The 26,733-nt window shown below is 37.0% G+C and overlaps 1 protein-coding gene across 6 annotated transcripts in view; it reads left to right on the top strand.

Annotated features, from left to right (window-relative positions):
* Positions 1 to 26,733, top strand: part of Pou2f1 (POU class 2 homeobox 1) — a 138,622-nt gene that overhangs the window by 23,254 nt on the left and 88,635 nt on the right. The gene's annotated exons all lie outside the window — the stretch shown is intronic.

Below are 26,733 nucleotides of genomic sequence, written 5' to 3'. Positions count from 1 at the left end.
CTGTGAGCCTGGTCTACAAAGAAAGCTCCAGGACAGCCAAAGCTACATAAAGAAAAGAAACCCTGTCTCGTAAGAAAAAAAAAAAGTTATCCATTTAAGAAAAGAAAAACATGCTGAGATTTAACTGTAGTACAATAAAGGTCTTTAGAGAGAACACATTCACATATATTTTTTTACACTATATATTCTAATTTTCTATATCACTACATGCCTAATTTATAAGTTAAACCTCATAGTAGGTATGTGTTTATAAGGAAAAAAGGTCAGATTATGCAGGGTTATTATTGTCTTTTGACATCCAGTGGAGGTCTTAGACCCTCTCTCCTCTGCCAGCAAGGGAGAACTACCACATAGATATTTAAAAAAGGTACAAGGTACTTCTAGATATCTCACAAGGGTTTCATAAAAGCACAGACCTTCTCTCAACCTTATTCTTCCAGGTGATTTAGAAGAGAGACCCCTTGCATCTAGAGATTTATCACAAGAAAATTCTTATCTAGGAATCAGTATGAACCAAATGATAGGTAGGAAACAGCTTTCTCCCTTTTAGAAATTGGAGGTAAAACTATAGGGTAGAGGCGGTAGCAAATAGAATGCTTTATAACATGGAGAGTTAAATTAAATTTGAACTTCAGAAAGGGAAGAGAACAGAGCATACATTCTAGTGATAGGAAATTGGAGGCAACAAGATTGCTGGAAGATCATCAGAATAATCCATTTAAGAATGATACAGAGAGTCATGGTAGAACACTTGCTCAGTGTGCTCAAGGTCTGGGTTTGAGTCCCACTGCTAGGGTGGGGTTGGGGTGGGGTGACTTTGAGGCCCAGATTAAAAGAGTCCTAGTTGGAGAGTGGGAAAAGTAGGAGAGGAGGTAGACTCTTTGAGAATTGATGATTGATTAGATTTAGGAGGCAAGAGTAATTTTTTTTTCAATCACAGGAATAGCGGCTGTGCCAGACATTAAGATGGTGGTGCAGGCCTTTAATCCCAGCACTTGGAAAGCAGAAGCAGGTGCATCTCTGTGAGTTCGAGGCCAGCCTAGTCTACAAAGCGAGTTCCAGGACAGTTAGGACTATTTCACAGAAAAATCCTGTCTCAAATAAAAACAAACAAAAAACAAAAAGGGAAGGATTAGTTTTTAGGAGGAAATATGGGAGACTAGAGAAAACAGCTGGGGGACAGGGTCCGAAATGCAGGGATTTGCCTTGGTTAGAGAGAGTATAGAAAGAGATCAGTGTTTTTGGTTCAGAGAATGTCTATCTTCATGTTTGCTCCATGCCCAGTGTGTGCTGCAGCTCTGATTGCAGGTTCAGGTTTGTCTGCACTCACTTGGTTGGTTCAGACCGAGTTTACTGCTCAGATGGAGACATCACCATGCTTCCTAGAAGATGGATTGGTGTTTGTTTTCTTTAAACTGGCATGTTGCAGTTATCTGCTCACCATGTGAAACCTGAGGAGATGAGACAAAGAAGCAAGAGAATGAATGTATAGTATCAGGTCCTGGCAACTTTTCTTGAGTGTCTAAAAGTGTGCTATACTTTACATAGGCCATGAGTTCCTAGTTCTTTTTTTTGTTTTGTTTTTGTTTTTGTTTCTTTTCATTTGTGTTGTGTCATTCTGTACCTTGACATTGATTAGCATCACAACTGATAACAGAAATTATAAAGTTGTTAAAACAGAAATTAGATGGTTGAGATAGTTTTAGCTGAATAATTGGGAAAATATGAAAGTACCCTTGAATTTCGAGTTAAGACTAACTGAGTCTGATTGACTTGCATGAATGTGGTTAGAAGCAACTGAAACTGGCATTCAGATCTTGCTCATAGCTCAGTGGTGTTTGTACTATATGGTCTCACGCATCTCAGCTGAAAAGTTAGGAAATGGTAGTCTTTGGATGAACTGTCTGGATAAAGGGGAAGTGTACATGTGTACATGTGCACAAGAACATGAGCATATGTGTATATGGAAATCTTTTGATATAGTCATGCAATGACTTTCTTCCTGTGAAGATCCTGAATGAATCCTATTGATATGTTAGGTCTGGGTGCACTGTTATTAGTTGCCTTAGGGAGAGAGATACTTATAAAGCAGTAAAATACTGTCTGAATTTGGCAGTCCCTTTTTACTGTCTAGATGTACTAGTGAAAAATGTCTCCCCAGAACCTTTAATTTTGTTCCTAAACTTATAACAGAGCCATTTCTTTTTTTCCCTTTTTTTTTTAAAAAAAATTGATTTTTATTGAGCTCTACATTTTTCTCTGCTCCCCTACCTGCCTCTCCCCTCCCCTTGCCCTCTCCCTAGGTCCCCATGCTCCCAATTTACTCAGGAGAGATCCATGTATGTCTCTCTTAGAGTCCTCATTGTTGTCTAGGTTCAACAGAGCCATCTCTTGATGCTGTCTATTGCTCAGAGTACTTTTGGCAATAAGATTGTTATTAAGTTGGATAGGTGAGTTGTAGACCATGACCTTCAGGGAATTATTTATTGTTTTGTACAAGAGTAGGTAGTATTGAAGAATCATGTCTTATTTGGGGCATCAAATAGTCTCTTGCTTGGAAATCTGACATTGGCACTAGTTTTCTTTTATTTAAACTGAAAAACCAGCCAGTGCTCATTTGAGAATAAGCAAGATAACAACTTCTTTTTAATGCATTGGCTCTATTTTTGCTCTGTGAATAAGAAAAGCCAGAAGACAATAATAGCATATCCCTGTATCCAAATGATTCAGTATTTGGACTAATGTCAATTACTGTAATTCAAAGAAAAGTGTCTGTCTTTTGGGCACTAACATTGATTTTCAGTTGAAAATATTAGAAATAGACAACACTTAGGATATATGATAGCTTCAGATCTAAAGAAAGTTGCCAAGAGGCGAAATAAAAGCTTTTGTTTGGTTAAAACAGAAACCAAAACCATTGGAGAAGTGGGAAACAGACTAATTGAATGCTTTGTAGGAAATAGTTAGGTATCTATTTAGACAAGACTACTTAACATTTATTAACACTGGTGATATATTAGGCTGTGTGCTTTAGTGTGTTGCTTAACCAAGTATATCAGGATGTACCTTTTTGAAACCCTGCATTAAAGAAGAATCTTGAGATTTAGGTGGAAAAACTTGTCCAAAGTTCTGAAGTTAAGCTCTAGGTATGATAGTTGAGATTTGAACATAGGAAAGCTTATTTTCACGCTTCCTACTTTTAGCTTTTATAGTGCAGTTACCTGAATGAACAGTGTGATCTTACCTCCAGTTGTGGTTCTAAAAGGCCCCATTTTCTGGTTTTGGTATTTTTGAGACAGTGTTTCACTGTGTAGCTTTTGCTGTCCTGAAACTCACTGGCCTCCAGGCCACAGAGATCTCGGAGAGCCTCTGCCTCTCTAGTGCTGGAATTAAAGGTGTGCACCACTATGCCTGCCTGGCTGTTATTTCTTTAGTTTAGGAACATTTCCATCATTTGGGAGAAGTGATTTAAAGATTAAAAAAAAAAAAAAAAACAAATTTCTCCTCATAGTTCTTTTGAATGTGCTGCACTGATTTGGGGGAAACCTTTTGATGACTGGCCATCAAGAAATTCCATTCTCTTTTCTTTATACCCAGTGTTTATTTTAAATTGCAAAAAATAATTTATTTTAATTATAATTTGATTTTTTTAACCTTCCCCCTCGCAAATAATATCCAGCACATGTCTAGACATGCTTAAAGGCCAGGTTGTCATTGATATATACACAGAAGATCATCCATAAAGTGTTACCAGGCACTAGTGTCATCTTTTCTCTAAATGGATACATAGTAGATATTTGGATCTTTTTAAGCTTAGAAGCAAAATGGAAGGTATTATGTAGATGCTTAATAGCAAGAGAGAAAAATGTCATTACATTTTTAATGAACAAAATGTAGAATATGGTAGTAATGTAAAATTTTGTGATACCTGCCTAGAATAATGATTTCTTAGTTAGGGACTCATGTTAGTGTCCTTATCATCAGATGTTCTACAGATATTCTGTGAAAACTATTCTTAGTGTCTGGGCAGATGGTCCCATGGATAAAGAACTTGCCATGCAAATGTGAAGACCAGATTTTGGATCCATAGAGTCCACATAGGACTGGATGGACATGGTTGCTCACAAATCCAGTCCTCCAGTGAAATGAGAGTAGAGACAGGAGAATCCCAGGGAGCTCAAGGACTAGAGACCCAGTCACAAAAAAGATGGTAGGCAAAGACCAGCACTCAGATTTGTCTTCTGACTTCCATACGTACCTACTCGTATTCATACAAGAACATGCACATGTGTACATCATAATACACATTTTATTTTTATCTTTTTAAATATTTATTTATTATATATACAATATTCTGTCTGTGTGTATGTATGTCTGCAGGCCAGAAGAGGGCACCTTATTACAGATGGTTGTGAGCCACCATGTGGTTGCCGGGAATTGAACTCAGGACCTTTGCAAGAGCAGGCAATGCTCTTAACCACTGAGCCATCTCTCCAGCCCCATAATACACATTTTAAAAAAAATCAAACAAACTAGGGCTGGGAAGATGGCTCAGCAGTTTAGAGTACTTGATGCTCTTGCAGAGGACTTGGATTCAGATCCCAGAATTCACATGGTGTCTCATAACCATTTCTAACACCAGTTCCATGGGATCCTACAGTCTTATCTGAACTCCATGGGCACCAGGCACATGTGTGCTGCATATACATGCATACATTGCAGACAAAAAATTATACATAAACAAATAGAAGAAACAAATCTGTACAACAACAAAACCCAAATTGTTCTTAGCTTGTGTGCCATATAAAACAGGTATTGTGTCAGGGTGTCATCACAGATGGCAGTTCGCCAGTTCCATCTTCATGGCTGCTCTACTGCTTGTTTCATGGGAGTAGCGATTCCCAGCCAGGTTAAGCAGCCTGAGGTGCTCTGAGTTATAGTGACTGCTAGTCTTTGTTCTGGGTGCTAAGAGAACAGTGACACATAACAGAAACCCCTGCTTCCATTAACTAATATTAAGTACCAAGGAAAAATAAAATATATGGGAAGAAATATATATTTCTGTGTTACTTAGCAGTCTTAACTAAATTAGTGACCTTAATAATAGCAGTAAGTGGTTTTTTGTTTGTTTACTTTGTGATAAATTAATTAATATACTTAAGTTTTAATGTATTCATTTGGCTTTTTAGAATAGTGCAGGGTAAACAATGTTCTTGTCCTTTTAGATTTGTGTTAGGTGACACCCGGAGGATGTTCCCTTAGCTAGGAGTATGGACCTGGGTTCCTAGTCTCTACAGTGTTGACTATAAAGTCTTGATGCTATATTGCCTCTTATTTTTTAAGAAAGTTTTTTAAATTTTACGTTGTGGGGGGGGGAGAGAGAGAGAGAGAATTTAGTGATACTGGGGATCAAACCCAGGGCCTTTTGGTATGCTAGGTAAATGCTACACCACTGAGTTATCTATAATTTTTGTACATAGTTTTATAATCTCTGCTTTCTTTTATTATAGTAGCTACAGTGTAGATACTTAATAGACCCCTTCTTTTAATGTGGGGCCAATGAGGAAGACTGAAGATAATTTTTTTTTTTTTTTGGTTTTTTCAAGACAGGGTTTCTCTGTGGTTTTGGAGCCTGTCCTGGAACTAGCTCTATAGACCAGGCTGGTCTCGAACTCACAGAGATCCGCCTGCCTCTGCCTCCCAAGTGCTGGGATTAAAGGCTTGTGCCACCACCGCCAATTTTTTTTACTGTTTGAATCAACAGTTACTCAGTATGTACTTTGTTTTTTTTTAATATTTATTTATGTATTTATTAGGTATACAATATTCTGTCTATGTGTGTTTGCAGACTAGAACCTCTTCTGCACACCAGACCCCATTACAGATGGTTGTGAGCCACCATGTGGTTGCCGGAAATTGAACTCATGACCTTTGGAAGAGCAGGCAATGCTCTTAACCACTGAGCCATCTCTCTAGCTGTACTTTGTTTTAAAGAATGGCAAGGAACAAAAGACAAATCAGAAACAATATTGCCTTCAAAGGAAATAGTTTCCAAGGCAACTTATAAATTATAAATACAGTTGTTTGCTTTTGTGTGCATAGGTATTATCTTTGTTTTGCAGAGGGAGTTGTTTGCTTTAGTTTTGCTTTCCCGTGCGCTGTAGGAGTGATCATTTGCACTTAAATGAGCTGGGATAGTACACCAAGAGCTGTCCATTCAGAATTGAGAGATGGAGCAAGAATACAGAAGATAGTATTTTAACAGGTGGATTATGAATCTGGAGGGTGAGGTTGCACTTCAAAAAGAGAGAAGAGGAGCTGGAGAGATGGCTCAGGAGTTAAAAGCACTGCCTGCTCTTCCAAAGGTCCTAAATTCAATTCCCAGCAACCACATTGTGCCTCACAAACATCTATCTATCTATCTATCCATCCATCCATCCATCCATCCATACATACATACATACATACATACATACATATAAAATAATGCTATGATGCCTTCTTCTGGCATGCAGGCATACAGGCAGGCAGAACATTCATATCTTAAAATTAATTAATTAAAATTAAAAAAAGAAAAAAAACTGGGAGGAAGTGAGGTTTGATAGAGGTCAGAAAACACCAGCTATGTTTGGAGCAAAAGTAGTCTTCTTGGCTGGAATATGGTAACGAAAAAGTAAATAAGTTGAGACTTATTTGTGTAGGATCTTAAATATCAGATGAAGGTATTTGGAATTAATTCAGTAGGCAGTGGGGAGCCACTGCAGTTTTTTGAGTAACATGATCTTAACTATAATTTGTATAAAATAATCCAGTGGCATTGTTAGTAACGAACAATTGAGAAAATGATTTTTCTTTGTTGTGTCTTTTTTCTCCCTGTAAAACTAAAATAAATGTAAACTTAATTTAACTATCAAAAAATAGTAAGAATCTTACCAATGAATATGGCAAAAAGAAATACATGTTTATATCTGCATACTGTACCAATTTTTTTCCCTTTCCCCCTTTTTTTTTTTGGTTTTTCAAGACAGGGTTTCTTTGTGTACCCCTGGCTGTCCTGGAACTTGATTATGGGTCAGGCTGGTCTCAAATTTAGATATTTTCTGCATCTGCCTCCTGAATACTGGGACTAAAGGTGTGGGCCACCACTGCCCAGCTAATGCTGCACTGATTTTTAAAGCTGATTAAATTCATCCATTGTCAACTTGTGGTTTGAATTTTTGTGTTCAGACTCTTTGACAGTGAGTTAGTTATATACCACAGATAAATTAATCTTTCAGGGCTAAAGAAATGGCTCAGAGATTAAGAGCATTGGCTGCTCTTCCAGAGGTCCTGAGTCCAGTTCCCAGGAATCATGTGGTGGCTCACAACCATCTATAATGAGATCTGGTGCCCTCTTCTGGCCTGAAGACATAAATGCAGTCAGAACACTGTATACATAATAAATAAATGACTTCTTTTTTTTTTTTTTTTTTAAAAAAAACTGTTACAAATTTATCTTCCAGATTAATTAAGATGAGTTAATTAAGCCTTCCATGCAGTGTTTTGTTTTGTTGTTTTTTCTTTTTTGACTGCTTAATAACTTGTAGATTTCATAACCCAGTAACAGACCTTTCCCTATTCATCTCCCCTACATTCCCTATCCAATAGACTAGATTCCTTGTGGTGTTTTATTTCTTTATATTATCTGCTATAGTTGTTGTGACTTCAGAGAGTCTTAAGATTGCAGAGGAGGCTGCATATTGAGGTGCCAAGAACTTAGAAGACTAGGTCATTTCTAGTGGAGCAGAGATGAAAGGTACTTCTTAGACTTGTTGTGTGTCAGGTATTGTGGCAGATCATGGAGAACGGATGGTAAGTGACACACAAGTGATCTCTGCTCTTTGTAGACGTCATCTGCAGAAACAAATGTTAACCATTAATAGTAATTAGACTACTGTGGTAATTACAAACTGGAGTGAGTCCTGTCAGGGAAGTACTCTGGGGTACTTTAAGAAATTATATGAGGAAAGGAAAATTCAAAGGGAATGAGTTTTGAGAGGCACTTTGGGGAAGGTCTTTTGGAAGAAGTGAATTTAAAGCTGAGAATTGAAATGGGAGAACATGTAGATAGGTAGGGTGAAAATGGTATTCCAGGCTGAGAACAGTATTCATGAAGGACCTCACATGGACAAGAATTTGTAGAATTAGATGGCCTGAAAGGCCAGTGTGGCTGAAGACATAAGAAAAACCTAGAAGGACCAGGTTATGCGTAACCATTGAAACCACATTAGAGGTTGAGAGTGATGTAACTCAGTTGGTAGAGTGCTTTCCTAACAGTCATGAAGTTCTGGATTCAATCCTCAGGACCACATAAATAGGACATGCTGGTACTGGCAGGAGATTCAGAAATTATGGGTGTTTGAGAGCAGTCGGGGGTGTGTAAGTTCATTGTGGGTAAAAGTAGCAATGGAAGGTTTTGAAGTGATAGAATCCAACTTATGTTTATTATGTTTATTAATGATATATGCAACATACATCTCTTTATTTCCACTATACCTACCATGAATCTACATCTTGTGAGTAACTGTTTTCTGCTTTCACCATTGCAGCCTATTGATTTAAGTTAACAGTGTTTTTCTTCAGCTCTTTTAAGAATTTCCTTCCCATTTCCTTTGGAGTAAAGGAAAAAGTATGCTTCCACATCAGGAAACCAAGGTTGCTTTTTACTAGGTACCCATGCTCTTCACCTCCTAACCGTCTTCGGATCTTTACATGACTGGCCATTGCACTTGACATCAGATCTCACTCTTGCCCACCCCCTTTCTCCTGCCTGCTTTCCTCCCTTGCCAGTCTGCCTCACCTGCCTGCCTGCCCTGCCCTGTCCACCCACCTACTTGCCCACCCACCTTCCTTCTCTTCTTCCCTCCCTTCCTCCTTTCTACCTACCTACCAAAACACTTAGTGCCTTGTGACCTAGCATGTTTTAAAAGTTTCATTGGGTAAAGAGAGAGAAGATTTGTGTGCACACAGAGCTAGGTTATTTTTCTTATATTCTTATTTGAAATAGGCCTTTAATTCTGATTCTCCTATCTTCACCTCACTAGGGTATGGTCATATGCCACCACACCTAACTAGATAATGAGTTTTATCGATAGTTTTGTCACTTGTGTTTTCTTAGTATGTAGAGTACGGCATATACTAGGCAGTGTCTTACTGTTTAGTAGATGAATGGAGTAAAAGCAGAGGGCACTATTAAAAGACAGTCTGAATAGTTATGGTAACTGAGACAGGAGTTGGGAAAGATGTGGAGAAGTATTGGGCTTAAGTTAGGATTTTGAGGTAAAATTAATAGAATAGTTCACAGTAATAAAAAATTTTTGTTTGCTGGTTTGTTGTCTCACAAGCATAGCGTTCTCTTAAACTACCATGTTAGTAATTAGATGAGAGGTCTTATTCTGTGTAGTAAAGACTAATAAGAATTTGATAAGTGTTGGACTGCTGAAAATATTTGTGTAATTTTTTGTATTTATTTGATTGGTTGATTATTGGCCATTGGGAGGATTGTACTCACAGGCTCAAGCAATGCATAGGAGGAAGTACTCCTGTGTTCTCAGCCCTTGTATACTGTTTTGTTTTGTGTTTTTGGAGACAGTCTCATGCTGCAGGCTTGGAACTTAAAGGCTGGCCTCAGACTAAGCAGCAATCTTCTTACCTCAGCCTTCTGCATGTTGGTATTACAGGCATGAGCTAGCTTCCTTGTATACTTTAAAATAGGCCCTTGTGATGGCCGTCAAGATGGTTCTATGATTTAGAGTGCTTTCCCACAAGCCTGATGACCTGAGTTCAGTTTCTTCCACATGGTGGAAATAGAAGAAAAAAAAAACTGCTACAAGTTGTTCTCTGACCTCCATATATGCAAAGAGGCATCACAAGCCCACACACTTACACACAATCAAAATAAATAAAACACATTTAAAATTTTAGTGGAGTTTGTGAGATAATAAGTACCCTGTGGTTGTGGTTCTCACCTAGGCCAGATTTTGCTCACCTATTCCTCCCAGGGAGAAATACCCTACAGTGAACAGGTCAGTCCATTTTTCTTCCTCCCAAAATTGTCTGGTTCAAAAAGTCTGTTGTGCTGTATTTGAGAAACTAGAGTTAGTGATGTTGCATTCATAGACTTGAACTCTAAAAATAACTTCACAGTGTGATTAGAAATGTTGCATTTTCTTTTTCTTATTTTTTTGAAATTATAATTACACCATTTTTTTCCTTCCCTTTCTTCCCCTGTAACCCTTCCAATGCTTCCCCTTTTACACTCTCTCAAATTGACTCACTTCCATGTACGTGCACATAAATACATATCCTTTAAAAATAGTTATCTTGGAAAAAAATTACATTATTTTAATTCTGCCTGTTATTACAGTGTCTTTGAGATACTGCAAATTTTGTAAGTCTATCACTGGCATTAAGATCAATGGTTTTTGAATACACTGGGTGTTAATCAACTAAGTATTGACTAAAGTAAGATTTTATAAAATAGTAATTGGCTTTAATGCAGTTTAAAAGTGATACTTTTACGAAATCTTACTAGCGAATATTGGGAATAAGCTTATTATCCTAATTTGAAGGAAAGCATGTGTAGGTATTCTCAGTTAATTTACCAGATGTCAAATATTTAAAGATGGTATAAGGGGGAACAAAATGATAATAATGGAAGTTGCCTTAGCACAACTTTTGGAGAGCAGTTTGATACATTGCGGTTTTAAATGTTTGTACTATTTCACTTAGTTAGATACTTGTCATTAGTCATTTTGTTTACAGAAACAGTTAAGCTAGTAGAAAAAGATATATAAATAGTGCTATTCTTAAAGTGCTGGTTAAGTGGAAATAGAAATAATTCAATACAGCATATTGCTCACAAATCATTAGTGTGTTATTACATTGTTTTTACACCCCCCTCAAAATGAGAGCTATGTGTATAATAATAAAGAAATGTAAAATATATAAAATAGAGGAAATAAAAACCACAAATGTGTGTACATGTATAGCAAAAGACATATTTACATATCTGAGTCATCCATTGCAGAAAAACCTGGAGAAGTAAATACTAAATCTAATAGCAATAGGATAACTTCCTTTGTTTTAAACTTACTTGGTTGTTCATACAGAGTATCTTTTAGAGTCAGTAACAGCAATCTACTTTACTACTGGCATGGTTGCTTACTCATTTTATAACGGTCTTTTTCCCTCTTTAAAAATTGGTTTTTAATTAAGTGTATTGGGTGGGTGTGTGCCTGTGAGTGCAAGTGCCAGCAGAGACCAGAAGCATGATCTCTAGGAGCTGGAGTTATAGGTAATTTTGAGTTGCTCCACATGCTGGGAATGTAACTTGGGTCCTCTGCTCTTAACTGCTAAGCCATCTCTCTGGCACCTACAACTGAACAGAGTTGTAGTGCCCTACAATTGTATATTTTATTGCTTTAAGTTGACTTTTGTCAGCATGTTATAGTATAAACCAGTTATTTATATTAATGCAGTTTTAAATTAGGTAATGATTCCTGGGACTTCGTTATTTGCTGCTTAGTTAATATTTTTTAATTAATTAATTTTTAAAAACCTTTTTTCATTTTATGTATCAATCCCACTCTCTCCCCTAGTTAATACTTTTTAATTCATGACTTAAAGATGAGTCAGTTAATATCTTTTAAAATACAAGTCTTTAATGCACGTTTTTATCCTGTAGGTGGCGCTCGTGGTTTTTTTGTGGTTTTCTTTAGTGCTATTTATCTCTCAGAATATCCCTAAACTGAGGGATCATTTAATTACTGATGCTGCTAATAGAATGCTTATCTTTCATGTAACTATTGAAAAATAATATTTCCTTGCTATTATTTCAAGGAATATTTGTAACAGAAAAAAAATCTATCTAAATTTTTCCTGCAGAATTAATTTTACATCTATCTCACTTGTCTACTACTTGGTGCAATCTTTGGAAAAAGTGATTTTAATTCTGAATTATACTTGCCAACTCCTCAAAATCTCAAAAATTCACCACGTTTAGCAAAACTAAATTATCACAATGCGTTTTCTTTGAAGCCCTCCCTTCCCTTCTCTTTGTGTGTGTCTCTCCCTCTCCTCTCCCTTTCTTTTCCTGCCTGTCAAGTTCAAGAGCAGCTCAGATGCCATGAATTAAGTGAAGCACAAAAGGGAGAAAGGAGACCCTTTTGAAGAACAAAGGCTTCCCATTAGGCTGCCATGTTCTTTTCTGACCAAGAGTGCTCCCTGCATGGTTTCTATTGTTGTCCACATGCCCTGCACATAAGGTAAATATAGTAGATCCTCATTACCTCACGTTTTCCTCCCCTTCCTCCTATGCCACACACAACCAGTGAAGCTTTAGGCCTTTGATATCTTAGGCATTCTTAATAAAGTTGCTTTATGTCCTTTTAAAAACTACAGGGATAGAAATGGAAGCAGAAAGCAGGCACACCAAGTAAAACCTCACAAGAAGAGAAAATTAGTTGTTAGATAAGCTGCAACCCAAGAATCCAGGGCAGGTGGAAGGAACCAAAGACTTACGGTATTATTCTACTCTGTGCTAGGTTTTTTTTTTTTAATTTTCATCTTTGATTTATATTCACTGTGGATTTATGAGTTAGTTTTCCTTCTCTTTGTTCATGCAACAGAATAGGCAAATGTAATAAATTTAATTGCTGAATGCAGTCTTCAAATTGGTAATCTGCATGTTTCCTTTTTGTTGTCACTACATGACTTACCCCGAGATTTGTTACTCTTATTTTTCTTAGAATTGAACTGACATATAGATAGGTTTGCTACTGTGTATTTTCACTGGAATTGAACTGAGGACTGGGGGGGGAAAAGCTTTAAGTAGCAAATAGAGTAGGGGTAAAATGTACAGAAATTGGTTGCCTTTAATTTTTTGAGGTAGGGTCTCATGTAGCTCAGGTTGGTGTTAAACTCACCTTGTAGGTGAGGAAGATCTTAAATACTCAACGTTCCTGCTTCCACTTTCCTGCTGCTGGGGTAATAGATGTGTATAACCATACCTGGCAGGAAGTTGCTGAAAATTCATGTTATATACATTTAAGATAAATCTGCTTATTGTACAGTTGTTTTAACATTGTAGAAAATGCCAGTTGAACTTACTTACAAAGGAGGGTGTGGTTCTTGATTTTTGATTACAGTTAATTATAGAGAAAAAGGTTGACAGGTACCAAGTGTGTTAGGATAGCTAAAGGCCTCCTTATTTTGCTGTAAAGATGGAGTACCTGATGACTGGAGGTTTGGGTTTTGGTTTTATTTATTTTTATTCTTTGAAAGAGATCGAACAGTCAAGTGGTTTGTGGTATTTTTAGGGAGTAAAGAGATGGAAAGAATGTCAGAAGGAGAAAGGATGTCTTTACTGTAATTTTAAAATAAAAACATTTATTTTAATGTAGAGAAGGGTAAAAGTTGACCTTTCAGCTTCATGGAAAGTCTTTCTGTAATACTGAACTTATAGTAAGCAATTTGAAACATTTACAGGCTATCCTGAACTCACTGTGCATTATGAGGCTGCCCTTTTATAGACAGGATTTAATGGGGTTAGAAAACATTAAATAAATCTTTCTAGAAATAGTGACATTTTATTTTGAAATTTTCATGAAATTGATGTTCTGACTTCTTTTCCTACATGGCATTCACGTTAAAAATATCTAACATATTTAACTTTTTTTTGTTCTAAAATTTACATTACTATTAAAACCGAGCTTAATGTAATTGGTGTGTGTGTGTGTGTGTGTATGTTTTAAATAGTTGAAAAAAATGTTTTTTGACCTTCTGTAAACCCTAGTTGTTACTTTTTAGGTTTCATAATTTGAGGGCAGAGTAGTAAGCAAGAATCCTTCAGATTATTTACTTGGCAGCAAAATAAAAGGCAGCAAGCCTCTTGCTTTGTTTTGTGTAGGAAATTACTGTTTTTGTTGGCTGTGTGGGATGTTCTAAAGATTTAGCCAGCACCTTAAGAGGCAAGTAAGAAAGACTTGTTCTTGTCTTGCTTTTGCCTCTAGTCACATATTAGATTGGTTTTCTTCTTTTGTTCTTTTTGGGGGGAGGAGGGGTGGCACTTGTCTTCAGGAGACATTCACCAGTTGCTGGACTCCAGTGCTGATGTTGTTTTGCTACATTCATTGGCAGTGGTTTTGGTATGGGTACATTTAAGCGTTTGCCGTTGAGAGATGGAGAGTGAAATCTCACTCTTGTATTTCATACTCCATTTCCTACCATCACATTTCAGGAACACAGTTTTGTCCCTACCAAGCAGTTTGTTACTAAAATACCTGCTGTTTCTCTTTGCTAATCTGAAAGTCCTCAGCATGAGAGCCTACACATCCACACAGTTCACACCCATAGAGTTACTGTTATGAAATAAATGATTCCTCTCTCCCAAGAGTTGTTGGTATAACTTTCTGAGTTAGTATTGATTTTGACATTTTATGTATTATACTATAAATTAAACTGAACTTATATTGTTTTAAATAGTTTAACATTTTAGAGCCATACAGCTTAAATTTAAAGGCATGTTAAGTTTTTAAAGCATTTATGTCATTCTCCTGTTATAACCTTAGTAAGCAGAATTAGAAAAATCAACTAAACAGTACATTTTAAAGTTAACTGAGAAAGTGGTGATAGAAGCAATATAGAGCAGTGAGTTAACTTTTATTTTTGAGCTTTCATAGAAGCTTTTTGAAGAGTTGTTGGTGATTTTAAACATTAAGTATATTCGTTACTAAAACCTTCTTTCCGTAGCTGCCAAGGCCTCACAGGGGTCTCATTATATAGAATTAAATGATGGTTGAAAGAGAAAGGGAATAATAAGATTGGCCAAACCTATATTTATTAAAAGATTGAGCATGAAAAGATTTGCAGCCTTACCATAGTTCAAGGTGGTAGGATTCATAAAAAGTTGAGATGGGTGGCTTCTTTTTCCTTTCTCATATGGGTCGATTTTGATTTAAAAGCATTCAAGCTGTGCCCTAGGGAGAGAGATGTACAAGGACAGGAGGTGTGTAGTGAAATGAGAACTTAGGAAAGTTTCCTTGAAACATGTATAACTGGGAATGGAAAAAAGAAATTAGTGAAACTGTCAAAGGGAAAACAATTTTTTATTTCTACAAACATGATGAAAACACAGGTGGGCGATGTTCCTTCTGCCAGTCTGACATGCTCCTTGTGTCTCCCACACTATCTGTGATGCATACTCTCCCTGTTTCACATGCTCTCCGTATTTGCTTGGCCTAGAGGCAAAGGTTGGTTTTATGTTTTCAGTTGTGTAAAAAATAAGAAGAAACCAGATTTTATGGCATATTAAAATTATTTTTAATCAAAACAGACATAATTAAACTTGAATCAAGACGCAGAAATACCCATTTGTGTATGTATTGTCTTTGGTATTTTTAGGGGCTCTTTAGCTGTAGTGATAGTATGGAATAGTTGTGCCAGAGAATATGTGGCTCATAAAAAGCTAAGTTTTATATTTATTTCCTGACTCTTTACACAAGTTTGCTGGTCATAGAAATATAGCATGTTTTCTTAAACTTGAAGTTCTAGGCCATTAGTGAAATCCTTTATATTTTCTCATCAAGAATACATGCTTTTCCCATAATTTCATTATTTCAACACAATACCTGGAGTGTCAATAATATATTTTTGTTCTTGAAAATACTCCCTTGGTTGAAGGTATTTTTTCTTTTTTTTTCTTCTTCAGAGATAAGACTCTTCATAGATAGCCCAGCCCTGGCCTTGAACTCCTACATACCCTGCACACACCTCTCAGCCTCCCAGTGCTCAGATTATAGGTATGAGCTATTACACCTGTCTTGAGGGTAGAAAATATTTAGTATTTAGTTAGATTCTCTCAATTGAATTGTGAAAAATCAAACAGTTTTTAGCGGTCAGTCTAATTTGCTGTTTGAGGTCTACTGACAACTTTGTAGCTCCGTCTTTATCAGCATTTGGAAAAGTTATAAAAACTTGAACATCAGAATTGCTATTTGGAAAAGATTTTGCTCCATTTGAGCAAGTACATTGAGATGAGCAGTTAGTTTTTCACAAAAGTATTAGAATTTCCAAAAGTTATAGATTAGGCATTTTAAGATATTTTATGTGAGGACTGTCAAGATGACTTAGTGGGTGAAGGTGTTTGCTGTCAAGCCTGACTACTGAATTTGATTCCTAAAATCCACATGGTAGTAGAGCAGAATCAACAACTGTAAGTTGTTGTCCTCTGACCTGCTCATGCTGACCCTAGTGCACCCACGCAATAAGTAAATAACTTTTAAAGGCGTACTAAATGATCACTTTCTAAACTTATACTGGAAACACTGGTTTATCTTTCTCTTGGTCTTAAGGCCAGTCAGTATATGCTGTCTGTTCCCTGTCATGCTTAGCAGAATTGTGGCAGTTGTTGGGAGTAACAGGGAGCTTTTGTACTATTCTGAATGAGAACTTAGGATAACTTCTGTTAGTATTTATTGAGTTGCCTGAGTGAAGGGAGTAATATATGCACAAAAATTGGAACTTAAAGTCCATTTCTCTTCTTTTTTTTCAATTAAGCTTCACCTGCTTCAGACAATAAAAAAGATTTAAAATACTGAATGAGAAGCTGGAGTGTTTTCTTTTTTCCTTGACAGTTAAGAACAGCTGCTACTCTTTACATGACCTGAGTTTGGTTTCCAGCATCCACATCATCTGTAACTCCAGCTCTAGAACACCTGAAACCCCCTCTGGCCACCCACAAATACGTGTCTTGCATAAGCACTAATAAAAACCTTTAAAAATAGAGCAGAAGAAATTATTAGTTTTAACAGAGGTAAAGTGTTCATTTTCTTGCCTTCTTTCCTGAGTTACCAAGCCTGACTCGACCATTGTTTATAATTGAATGATCTCTTGTGTGCAAAACAAAAGCTACAACCATTGATTAAACAGATTTGTTGAGTGAATGGCCTGCTACTAACGAAAAATGAGACTTCTCTCATAGCTTGGTTTTCTCAGCCCTTATCATATCCAAGCAGTAACAAGAGTGATAAAGTAGTGATTTCTTTGACTTCATAGTGGCTACTTTACACAGATTTAAGGATTATTCTATGTAAAACTTTTGTGCATGTGTAAGTAACTTTTCAGTTACTGTGGTGGTTTCAATGAGAAATGTCCCCCATAGGCTCAAGTACTTGAACACTTAGTTGATGCTGTTTGGGAGTTGGTACGGTCTTGCCTGAGGGAGTGACCACCAGTTCAGAAAGTACAGTGAACATTTATTTACCCAGACCTTTCTTTGAGACCCTTGACCACTCTCTTTTTTAAAACTCCCTCCCTGGAAGCTGGAATCATGCCCTCTGTTTTCTCTCATCTTCCTGCTAACTTCTGTTTTGTCTCCTTTGCTGTCCTTAGATGCATGAAGGCTTGATTCTAGGATTCCATTTCCTTGTCATTCTACAGACTACATATTCTGTTCATGGCCTCAGTTACTGTTTGCTGGTGCTACCTGACATTTTCTTGTGTCCTGTATTTTAGTGAAGAATGCCATTATTCATGCTCAAAGAAAAGACACTCTCCCTTTAACTTCCCCAATCCACGTCCTCTCTTATCGTAGAGTAAGTAACCATCATCACCCTCCTGGAGCACCACAGGCGCACCTGTAACCCTCCTGTAACTTGTGGTCTGTAATGAAGCAGCTGTGTTTTATGTCAATCAAGAAAGGATGAATTTAATCACCCTTAGGACTGACTATATATTAGCCAAGTTGGGTGATATGTCCCATTTTACTTCTTTAGCCTCACCTCTTGTCTCCCCTGTCTGTATTTAAGCCGGTGTCCAGATTCTTATGAATAACCCTGCTTTGGCCTTCCACCTCTCTTTGCCTAGTCTTTTATTCTTTACATCTTAACCCAAAGACAGTTTCCATACAAAAACTGCTTGGTACAGGATTCCAAGGTCGTTCTTTTTCTTCATCGAATTTGTTAGTTTGCTGTCTCTGTGATGTGGCTGAGAAGTGAAGAAGGATGAGACTGGTGTGTTTTATTCCCTGTTGTGTTCTCAGTACCTGGCACATGGTTTATAAATGATGATTTAATAACTCTGGCTTGACCTTTTTTGTGTACTCAGGGTATCAATCATTGGTCTATGCATTTTGCTTTCAGGGAATTTAAGGACATAGCATTATCTATGTAGGCCTGAAAGATGAATGTCATGTGATGCAATTTTGAAACTAAAAATCAGATAAACCCAAATAGTTCCAGAACTGGAAATAATCTATTCAGATCATCTGGGAGCTGCATTCTATCTGTTTTTACCTGTTACATAAAAGAATTTAGGCTGATATAGGAGTTTAATTTAACAAACATTTGAGGGCCTATAATATACTTGACTTTTTATAAATTTTAGGTGCTTTTCTCCATCCTTCCATTTCTTTTTTCTTCCTTTTTTTCTTTCTTTTTCTTTTTTCTTTTCTTTTTTTCTTTTTCTTTTTTTTTTTTCTTTTTTTTTTTTTTCTTGTAGACAGGGTTTTTCTGTAGTTTTAAGAGTCTGTCCTGGAACTAGCTCTTGTAGACCAGACTGGCCTTGAACTCACAAAGATCTGCAAGTCTCTTGCCTTCCCAGTACTGGAATTAAAGGTGTGTGCCACCACTGCCCCCTTTATCTCTCTATGACAATAAATTTATTTTTAAATCACCTGGGTACATATGTGTATATTTGGACATACCTTTTTAAGTAAATATTCTTTTTTTTTTTTTTTCTGAGGGTACTCTTGGTATACAGCCTAGCCTGGCATTAAACTCTTAATTCTCCTGCCTAGTCTCTCAAGTGTGGGAATTGGGAATGCCAGATGTAAGTAAGTACTTTACAAATAAAATGATGACTTTAAGAATGCCGGGCGGTGGTGGCGCACACCTTTAATCCCAGCACTCGGGAGGCAGAGGCAGGCGGATCTCTGTGAGTTCGAGACCAGCCTGGTCTACAAGAGCTAGTTCCAGGACAGGCTCCAAAACCATAGAGAAACCCTGTCTCGAAAAAAAAAATGCCTGACTATATTTAGGTAGGTAAATTAATGACACTGTGACTTTGCTTTTCTTTTTGCTGTGACAAAAGTGACTTATGGAAGGAAGGGTTTGTTTTGGTTCACTCTTTGAAGAGTATATAGTCCATGGTAGGGAAGTCATGGCAGCAAGTGTGTGAGACGTTGGCTCACATTGCATCCACAACCAGGAAGCAGAGGGCAATGAATGCTGGCATTAAGCTCATTTCTTTTTATTCAGTCTGGGATTCTAACCTATGAAATAGTGCTGCCATAGTTAAAGGACATTTAAATTCACCTGATCTAGAAAATCCCTCTCAGACATACCTAGTCAGACTTGTCTCCTCGATCATTCTGGATCCTGTCAAGTTCAGTCAGTGTTATCCATCATTACATACTAAAGATATTCAGTGCTGTTGAAACTAAGTTGATGTCCTGTGTTCTCCTCTTCCCCAATGGTACAGAATACATAAGGCTGATAGTGTCTAATGAACATGTAGAATATTTCCATTGTATTTGGTGGTAGGTGATGATGTAAAACTGGTAAAACACACTTTTTAAAAAATGATGTATTGATGAAGAAATCTAGTCTTTGTTTTACAGGTGTAATGCAGCTGACTTCTGTCCTTGATTGTAAACAAGAGCTGTTAGACATTACCAATAATAGATTTATGCAAAACCATTTCTTTTTCTTCCAGATTTCTATTCTCCTTGATAAAATGTTTATTAGGGTGGGGGGAATGACCCACCCTTGCAACCTACATAAAAATGGAAATACTTGATAATTTAGATTTTCTATTTATTCAAATAAGAAAAACTTGAGAAATGATAAGGGATAGAACTTAGTGCAAAGAGAAGTGGAGTTCTTGGTAGAGGGAATTATAGCCTAACTGTCACAAAGAGAACGAATGCATGATGGGATTGAGGGGCTGAAGGAGAGGTTAGTAGCTGGACTGCCAGTCCAGAGTGAAAAAAAGTGTTTAGTGAGAACCAGAAACAATAGGAACTGTCCTGATATAATATCTTGTATGAAAGCTTGCTATAAATTTGTGGTGTCAAAAATAATAAAGCCAAGCTAGAGCAGCAGTTAGGAGCACTTACTGTTGAGTCCTAAGTACTAGAGAATCCCAGCTGCCATGTAAGAAGAGAGGCCTCTCACAAGGGCTATCACTCCTGTTCTTGGGATCTGGTGTCTTCTTTTGGCTTGTATGTGCACTTCCCCCCATACTCATACACTTGCACACAAACACAAAGTAAATACCTGTTACATAGATTGGTGTGCCCAATGTGGAAGGACACTCTAGGAATTAGAGAGGATAAGTCGAGCTGGAAGGAAAACATTGGGGAGGCTAAGCAGTGGGTGTGTCTAGAGCAGTACTCTGAACTGAGAACAGCATTTGCTGCTTTAGAGACATTGTTATTTTTTTCAGATGAAATCCCAAATTTCTGAGATTGACTTCTAACTCCCAGGCTAAGTCCCAGTCTTCCTGTCTCAGTTTCCTGAGTAGTTAGGAATACTGGTGCCTCCCTTTGGAGGAGGCTTTGGTTTTTGAAATGGCCATAGTTGTAGAAAAGAAGGTCACTAATAACTTTTAGTCGTTTGATACGTTACATCCTACAATATATAGGAGAAATTCCTTATTTTGTAATGCTAAAGGTCAAGAAATGGTGGTCACATTCAGAGTACAATTAGAGGTGACTAATAGAAACCTGCATTATATTATTGCCATTTAGCTACTCTTCAGTAAACAAAGATGAGTACAAATTTAACTCAAACATGTTTAGCTCAGCATAATATACGTGTGTTCCTAAAACAGAAGCTTTAGAAGTTCTACCTGCTCAGCATTGTCTTTCCCCATGCAGTGCAAACTAGATGCTAAATGTAGCCAGCTTTACTGTAATCTCCCATGTGTTCTGCATTTATTTTTCTTCCTCCCGGAGGTAAAGAATTGTAAAGAATATTTGTTTAGAGTAGATATTACAATAAGATTCTTAATAGCAATCTTCTGAATTTCTGTATACCATGCTAGGAAACTGATTTGATTGAAGAAAGATAGATACCAGAAAACTAAGATATTCTTGACTTTCTAGTGGAGACTTAAGAAAACTACGATATGGTTACACTCTGCTACTAGGTGTTCTTGTTCAATTTATCCAGTATCTTTTCTCCAGTTTTCATATGTAAATGGGAATAATAAAAGAAGTTACATGATTGTTCTTGTGAGAAGAAACTAATTAATGTCTGTCATACTCCTAGAATAGTGCCTGGGATAAGTTTTTGTCTTGTGCAAACTTTATTCATTATAAACAAAGGTGGGATTGAATGTCTGTTTTACTTATTCCCTCTTCCACTGTGTTGTGAACAGATTTTAAAAAGAGGAGCTGAATCATTTTTGTTTAAACTTTACTAAAACATATGTATTCAACATCACAAGTCATTGATATTTTACTAAGTCCACACTGTGACCATTTTTATATATTTTTTATAAAACCCCTGAGCTAGCAATGGGTTTTATTTTATTTTTTTGTGATAGGGTTTCATGGTGAGGCCAAGGCTGGCACACATCTCACTATGTTGATCAGAAAGGCTTCAGTCTCTCAAGTGCTGGGATTATACACCTGATTCACCAGGACCAACTTTAGTTTTTTTATATTTTTAAAGTTAAAGAAGGGTTAAGGTTAGCATGTGACAGATTATAGGTTCACAAGGCCTAAAATAATTATTACTATGTGTAATTATTTCTCAGAAAATGCTAGCTTCTAGGAATGTTGATGATATTATAGCATGGCAGTTTGCCAATGAATGTTAGGATAAAAAATAGTTGTTACATGAGAGCTGGAATCAGAAAAGAAGGATTGTGGATATTACTGACGAGAGAAGAAAGTCCACAGTTGTGAATATTGGTGGTTATTTATAAGAAAAAAAAAATGGTGGCCAGGCAGTGGTGGCCCACGCCTTTAATTTTTTTGAGACAGGGTTTCTCTGTAGCTTTGGAGCCTGCCCTGGAACTAGCTCTTGTAGACCAGTAAAATGGTAGTAACATTGTAGAAGTAGCAAAACCAGTAGAATCCAGAATAACTTCCTCATTTGGCAAATTGGGTTCAGAATGTTTTTGTGTCCTGTATCATTTTGCTGTGTTTTAAAAGTTAGACTCAAGAATGATGCTTAGATTCATAGTTTCTTAGTTGTCAACATGCTAGAAGACACTAGTTTGCTAGTTGTATTCCATGACTTCAAGGTTCAGGGCTCTCTCTCTTTTTTTTTTTAATTGTGTGTGGAGGTGTGCCGTGGCACAGTTGTGGAGGCCAGAGGACTGCCTTAGCCTTAGTTCTCACCTTTCACCTTGTTCACTGGTTTGTATTCCAAACTAGATGACCTATGAATTTCTAGGAATGCTCTTATCTCTACCTCCCATCTTGCTTTAGGAATATTTAGAGTACAGACACACCCTACCTTGCATCAGCTTTATGTGGGTTCTGGGACATGAACTCAGGTCTTCATGCTTTTATGACAAGCACAGTATTGTACCATCTTTCTAGTTCACTCTTCTATATTTAAGATCAGCAAGTAAAAAAAAATTGTGTATTTTTTTTTCAATTTAATGTGTATGGGTGTTTTGCATGCATGTATATCTGTGTATCATTTGTGTGTCTGATGCCAGTGGAAGCCAGAAGAGAGTTTCAGATCTCTTGGAATTTGAATTACAGATAGTTAGGAACCACACCAAGGAGGTGCTGGGAATTGAATTCAGGTCCTCTAGAAGAGCAGCCAGTGCTTTGAACCACTGTCTGAGCTATCTTTTTGGTTCCCCAGTGTTCTATATTTAAATATTTTGTTTACTTAGTGTGTGTGTGTGTGTGTGTGTGTGTGTGTGTGTGTGTGTGTGTTTGCACGTGCATGCGGGCACATCCATGTGCATAAGTGTATTTGCAAGGGCCAAAAGAAGGTGCTGGAATCCTCAGAGCTAGAGTAACAGGCTTTTGTGGAACATTGGGCTCGTTGTGTGGGTGTTGGTTCCTTAAGACTGAGCAGCATCTGCTCTTAACCACTGAGCCACTTCTTCAGCCTTTTTCTATGTTTTAATGAAGTATCCTTCCATCCCTTATTTTATGAAGAGAGAGGCCTCACTGCTATTTAATAAGCAATAAGAACAGCTTTAGTGATTAATTGTATTTGTCTTTATAATAAACATCAATAAATGCTTTTAACCACTTTCATACATTCTGCTGTGTAGATTTTGGGAGATAGTGAAATCTCAGTCACAGCAAATTCAAACCAGATTCTTGAGTATTTATTCCTATTTGCCCTCTCACCTATTTTTAATTTAGGGATAATTTTTATTTTTTATTTCCACGATTAATGATTTTAATTATCTACCTGTTTTAAAAAATTGTATACATCTCCAAACTAGTATTAATTGAAAATTAGGTTGGCTATTCCTAATCTGAAGAGGTCCATGAAGTGTTTAAAGCAGCTCTCATTTCATAGATTGGTTGTTTACTTAAAAATGGTTGGAGTTTTTAGTTGAATGAGAGACAGCTTAGTGCTCTGGCTTCTGCTCTTTGTTTGCTTGCTTGCTTGAGATAGACCCTAGAGCGTCTCCTCTAGGCAGTCTGCACCTTTTTTGGTCTGGAGACAGAATAGGAAATCCTGTTTTTACAGAACACACCTTACGAAAATTGTCAGTAACAATAGGCTTTTTGTCTGTCTTATACTCAATTCATGCTTATGTATTTTTCTTTATTTAGATGTGGAAATTAAACTATTTTAATAATCTGGCACTTTGATATTGGTATAAAAGTAATAGTTTTAAGTTAAAGGTGGTGTATCTATATTCTGCTGTTGCTTGTGTACAGCATCTTTATTAAGATAATCTGCCAGAATAGGGCTGGAGAGATGGCTCAGCGGTTAAGAGCATTGCCTGCTCTTCCAAAGGTCCTGAGTTCAATTCCCAGCAACCACATGGTGGCTCACAACCATCTGTAATGAGGTCTGGTGCCCTCTTCTGGCCTTCAGGCATTCACCCAGAAAGAATATTGTATACACAATAAATAAATAAATAAATAAATAAATAAATAAATAAATAAATATTTAAAAAAGTCATACACATAAAAAGTAAATAACTTTTTAAAAAAAATCTGCCATAATATCTTTTTCTCAGTTGTAAAACAATGAATGACTTCTTTGTAGGATTTTGTTAGTAATAAAAGGGGAATAGTTAAGCCTGTCCAGCACAGTGTTTTTCCCAACCAATGTTAAATAAATGTTTTATATTAAAAACTAAACAACAACAGTGTACTTTAGCTGAGCGGTGGGATTAAATAAAGGCGTGAGCCACTGTAGTACGGAGCAGGGCCCCTTGTTTGTCCTGATCACCCCGCTAGCTTACACCCGAAATAATCACACAGAAATTGTATTAATTAAGTCACTGCCTAGCCCATTAGTTCTAGCCTCTTATTGGCTAACTCTCACATATTAGTTTAACCCATCTCCATTAACATGTATCGCCACTTGACTGTGGCTTACCCGCATGAGTCTAACCAGCATCCGTCTAGGGCAGGAGAACCATGGTGTCTCAACTCTGCCCTTCTTCCTCCCAGCATTTCGTTCTGTCTTCCCCACCTATCTAAGTTCTGCCCTATCAGGCCAAGCAGTTTCTTTATTGATTAACCAATGAAAGCAATGCAAATACAGAAGGATCTTCTACACCAATCCATCACCACCCAGCTTAATAAAAGCTCTAGAGTCACAAAAACTTAGAATAAGGGGGAGGATATCACAATTTAAACCTCATTGCCCTTAGAAGAATTATTTTATTTTCTAGTACCCTTGGCAAGTGTTCATACATTTGGTTGCTGTTGAGTTTTGTCTTTGGGTAAGACATTGTGATAGGATTTCAGAGAGTTTCAAGAGTTGATTAAGGTTGTTCAGGTTTCTGTAAGAAGTGGCGGTAAAACTAGATGTAGAAGGTTGAGATAGAATATGAATATTTACAGAGTTTCTGATAACAGGAACCAAGTGGGACAAAGGGGAGGAGCAGGACAGTTGCAGGAAGTCATGAATATGGATACCCCCTCCCCCCCAGACTAGATGAAGGGAGGAACCGGAGTAACCAAGTGTAAGCTTCCTGCAGTGTGACTTTCTATATCCATCAAATGAATTATTAAAAATGTAACTGTGATATGATCAAATTTGCATCAGAAAATTGTAGCAAAACAACTGGCAATAGAAGTAGATTTCTTTCCCTGTGAACTTCAGATTATTCTAAGTATGTAATTTACTATTTAAATTAACATTAAAAATACTTCTCAAGGGGGATTGGCACATGGGCACAGAACAAGTTGCAAAAATGACCTGGCAGATTTGGCAGAGAAATTATTTTTAAACAAGAAAAAAGTGGTACTAAATTTATATTTCAATGGAGAATAGTTTGAAAAGGAAATTAGTGGTAGATATTGGGAAATTAATCAGATTAGTACTAGTGTTATAGGTTTAAATTTGAATTTACTAGTAACAATATTCTCTGCTTCCACACACACTCATTAGAAGACAGATCTAAGTTTGTTTTTAAGAATATGTGCTAATCCTGGAGAAGCACAGACATAACAAAATGGAGCTTGATATTCTTCATATGGCCAAGGGTATCACTGGAGGTACATAATGCCCTTTATAGAGAAATTGCTAGAGAGTATTCTGTTTGTTCATTTGTAATTGTTGAGCCCAGACATTCTGTGAAAACAATATATAGGATTTTATTAGCTACCTTTACTCAAAACTAACAATGAGTGTTCTGCTCGTATTCTAATCTTTTAAAACAAACCTTTAGGGACTATGGAGATGGTTCAGTGGTTAAGCTCTTTCAGAGGTCCTGAGTTCAATTTCCAGCAACCACATAGTGGCTCCAAACCATGTGGGATCTGATGCCCTCTTGGTGTACATGCAATAGAGCACTCATACATATGAAACAAATAAAGTCATTTTTAAAAAAATTACAAAAAAAACCTTTAATTGTGGAATTAAGTCTAATATGCTTGATTTAATATTTGCTGACTTTCTTAGAACCATTTTTTCATTCATCCACAAATATTTTCGAGCCTCAGGTTCTACTACACATGGAAAATTGCTGTAGTAAATAAGACTGCTAATGTCCTGTGCTCAGGACGTTTTCTTTCTGGTGGTGAAAACGATAAACCAAACAAGTGTACAAATTTTAAAGTCATGAATATGCAGAGAAAACAGAATTAGGTTAAATGAGTGGGTACTGTTTGTTGGTTGATTTGTTTAAAAGAGTAAATAATAAGAGAAAGTCTTTCTGAGGGCGCGAAACACAGAGAGAGACTGGGATAGCCAGAACCCAAATTGCTACTCCTCACCTTAATGAACAGAAATCGCAAAGGCCATTGGGTATCAGTGAATGAGTGTGGCATGTTTTCCTATGGTACTGGGGGTGTTGAGAAGATATATATATGTGTGTGATGAGGAATTTTATATTTATTTATTAGTTTTTTCAAGGCAGGATTTCTCTATGTGACAGCACTGGCCATCCTGGAACTCACTCTGTAGACCAGACTGGCTTCCGGCTCACAGAGATCCGCCTATCTCAGCCTCCCCAAGTGCTGAGATTAAAGACATGTACCACTACTACCCCAGTTGGATTTTTACTTTCTAATGATATATA

Source organism: Alexandromys fortis, unplaced genomic scaffold (assembly GCF_014885135.2).
Source record: "Alexandromys fortis isolate MF-2015 unplaced genomic scaffold, M_Fortis_MF-2015_v1.1 scaffold_97, whole genome shotgun sequence".
NCBI classification, from domain to species: Eukaryota; Metazoa; Chordata; class Mammalia; order Rodentia; family Cricetidae; genus Alexandromys; species Alexandromys fortis.
The sequence above is the reverse complement of the archived record's forward strand: the minus strand, read 5'-3'. Positions and strand labels throughout refer to the sequence as shown.